General features: G+C 47.1%; 1 pseudogene; it reads right to left on the bottom strand.

The window, feature by feature from the left end:
* Nucleotides 1-636: 636 nt before the first annotated feature.
* Nucleotides 637-2,902, bottom strand: LOC101599037 (annotated as a pseudogene).
* Nucleotides 2,903-3,502: the final 600 nt, after the last annotated feature.

Below are 3,502 nucleotides of genomic sequence, written 5' to 3'. Positions count from 1 at the left end.
GGGAAGTGTCCTTTAAACTTCCAGTGGCTGATTCTCAGCCATGTCTTATTCACTTCTTAATCCAAAGATCTAATCTTCAAATCCTTTGAAGTCCAAAACAAACATGACCATGCAGAGACCCCCTCCCTCCCTCTTTTGGTCTCACTTCCATTCACAGAAGGTTCTAGCACCTGGAGAGCTGTTTTGCTGTCTACCATTATTCCTGCCTTCTTTTTGGCTTCCATATCTGTATATTTTATCTATCCCACAACCTAGTATCTCAGGACCACCCCATAACCACAAATCTGTTCTTTCTCACTTGTTTACATGGTTTGACTCTTAGCACCTGATGCCACATTTAACTTGAGCATTTCACTTTGAGAATACCCTCTTGTCCTTACAGCTCACCTTTTGTGAGACACCCTGATCCAGTTATTCTCCATCTTTTTTTTTTTTTGAGGTTGTTAGATTCTATTCAGTAGCTGGAAAAGTCAACTTCTGGGAATGATAGGAATTACATAGAAGCAAGCAATGTTGTTTTCTTCAAATATAGCAATAATTTTAATCTGTACACATGTAAAACAAACAGTACAATTATAAAACTTTGAAGGTAACATGCATTCTTTAAGTTGAAGAGGGACTTGGGAGGGCAGAATTTTAGCAACTCCAATTTTCCTTGCTACCTTTCTTTTCTAGGTCCTTATGCAAGAGCACTGAGTCAGGAACCTCATCTGGAATGCTGAAGTGAAAGGTGAGCTTCCTCAAGTCTGTATCAGCATGCCATAACTGCTGCTCTGCGGTTGTTGTCAATAGCTGCACCAGTTTGTGACTGGTCTGAGAGTATTTACTTTCTCCATCTGACAATCTGTCATTGTTATGCAAAATCCCTGAATCCAGAGGCTTACCATCACTTGTGCTGTTGTCAGACTGACTCATTTCATTTAGAATAGATGAAATCTCCTGGTTCTCTTTGGATCCAGTTTGTGCTGGTTGTATATTTAGTCTTCTAGGTGAATTCTATGAGCCCATCTGCCCGAGGACTGGAGAAATGGCAGAGAAGCAATGATGTGACCTGGATGTTTGAATAGAATCAGTTATTATTATTATTATTATTATTATTATTATTGGCACTATTTGCAATGCCAACCAGAGAGTTTCATGTGGGACTATTTGAAGGAAGTGAATTGCTTGGCATTCTGGCCTTTGTTGCCAAGCCAGAAGTAACCGGTCTCCTTGGAGACGTGAACTGTGCTAGGCAAATTCCTGTATCTTCCAGGAAAATTATTGAGGTTTAATGAGGGATTACTGCTCTGGGAATCTGTCTGTCCCTGGTTTAAGGCAACATTGGCTACAATCTGATTCCAGGTGAGCATCCAAAAATCCCTTGGTTATTAAGAGTTACTATGACAGCTGCTGCTGTGAAGGTCTGAACCCTGTTGGCAGTTTTCTCTGGCAGAGACCATGTTGTTGTTGAAGGGTGGTAATATGGATGAACAGACCATACCATGAGATGGAGAGATACTAGGATTGATGGAGGGATTTATTTGGGGAACTGACGTTCCAGAATTAGGGTCATCTTGAGGAGAAAGCCCACTGTGTGCCCTGTCGATGATATGGATTCCCATGGTGTGAGGTTGCATGTCTGGACTTTGAGGGTAGCACCGTTTATACTTGGTGTGGGCACTAAGCATTACCCCATCATTCAATGTTAATCTATAGGATGGGCTGGAGCAGTGCCACAGGTCATCACTTGAAATAGTTGTGTGGCATAAGACGGCCCTCTGCCCCAAGGTTGGAAAAAAGTGCAGATGTATTTCCTAAATCCTCCCAGCCAGTTCTTCCAGCAGCTCTCAGAGAACTGGTGCCAGTAGAGATATCTGTAGTATCTTGCTTGGTCATGAAGGATTCTACACCTGTAATAGCTGGAGGCTGAGGTAATCGCCATACAATACAAATCAAACATGACTGGAAATCTCTGTCTTCTTGAACCGATTTTGGCTGTAGCACAGTGAAGCACTGCATGACTTCCTACCACTGGCAGACTTCTTGGTTCTCAGTACCTGGTCTGGAGGGTGAATTAGCATCCTGCAGTTAAAAGTATGGTTATTTCAGCAAGCTGCCTCTTGAAGCCAAGGAACACCATTTACTAGTGATTTGGGTAGCAGATTCTTGACCTGATAGTAACCCAAGTAACTCGTTGCATTCTCTTATGCAAATGCAATTCTTCCTTCACAGTTCACAACAAAGAAAAAAATCCATCCAAAGCCTCCACAAGAAGAGGTCCTAAGGATTCCTTTTCCATAACTCCCTGACTACTTGAAGAGATATCTGATTTCTGAACCTCATCATCAGTTGTTGATTTCTCTTGTACCATTCTCTTCATTAGCTGCATCTGGCTGTTTTCTTCAAAATCTTGCATTTATCTGGTTTTACACTCAAGCTGTCAATGGCATTGATGTTGGCAGACAGTAATTCAGCTAAATCTTCTAAATATTTACTTTCTCGTTCCCTGCGCTTGTTTTCAGTGCGCGATGCCAGTGTGTCACATGGTGATCCTTTTCTCTTATGTGAGTCAGGGTTCGCAGGGTCAGAGGAACTGTCCCCGAGGCCACTCGTGTTGAACAGCTTCACATCTGGAAGACTTTTTTGTTCATGACGAGTTCTCAAACAGTTAACATCTGGAGTTCGTTTGCAGTGGCTGGAGGCCCTGGCGTGCCCATTCTCTCCTTTTCTCTCTCCCTGCCACTCCCTCTTTCTCTCTAAATAAATAAATGAATAAGTTTTTTTTTTTTTTTAAAGTTAAGGTCAAATCTAGTGTTCCAGAGGGAAGCTTATAAGGGTCGCAACAATGATGAGGTTCGGAAACAGAGAAGGCTCTCTTCTCTATGCTCTCAGGTCAATTATACACAAGCCGCCTGTTCATTCCAAGTGTCTCAGAGTAGTAGTGACATCTTAGAGATGGATGCAGTCTCCGACGTCGTTGTAAAAGGAACCTTAAGTCGAAAATTTAAAAGTGGGCACCTTCATTTGGAAGCAACGTTTCTATTGCGCGATCTTGTCGGGGTCTTTGGTTTTACCATCCAAGTCAGTTCCATTATTTTTCCATTAGTGTCATTAGTACGGAGAGCGCCGCCAGCGCCATCGCCGCCATCGTCTGCGCCGCGCTCGCCCCCGACCCCGCGCTCGCCCCCGACCTCCGCGCTCGCTCCCGTCCCCGCGCTCGCCCCCGACTCCGCGCTCGCCCCCGACCTCCGCGCTCGCTCCCGTCCCCGCGCTCGCCCCCGACTCCGCGCTCGCCCCCGACCTCCGCGCTCGCCCCCGACCCCGCGCTCGTCCCCGACTCCGCGCTCGCCCCCGGCCCCGCGCTCACCCCCGACTCCGCGCTCGCCCCCGGCCCCGCGCTCACCCCCGACCTCCGCGCTCGCCCCCGACCTCCGCGCTCGCCCCCGGCCCCGCGCTCGCTCCCGTCCCCGCGCTCGCCCCCGGCCCCGCGCTCACCCCCGACCTCCGCGCTCGCCCCCGG

The sequence above is a fragment of the Jaculus jaculus genome, chromosome 11 (genome assembly GCF_020740685.1).
Source record: "Jaculus jaculus isolate mJacJac1 chromosome 11, mJacJac1.mat.Y.cur, whole genome shotgun sequence".
NCBI lineage: Eukaryota > Metazoa > Chordata > Mammalia > Rodentia > Dipodidae > Jaculus > Jaculus jaculus.
Note: the sequence above shows the minus strand (reverse complement) of the source record. Positions and strands in the feature narration are given on the sequence as shown.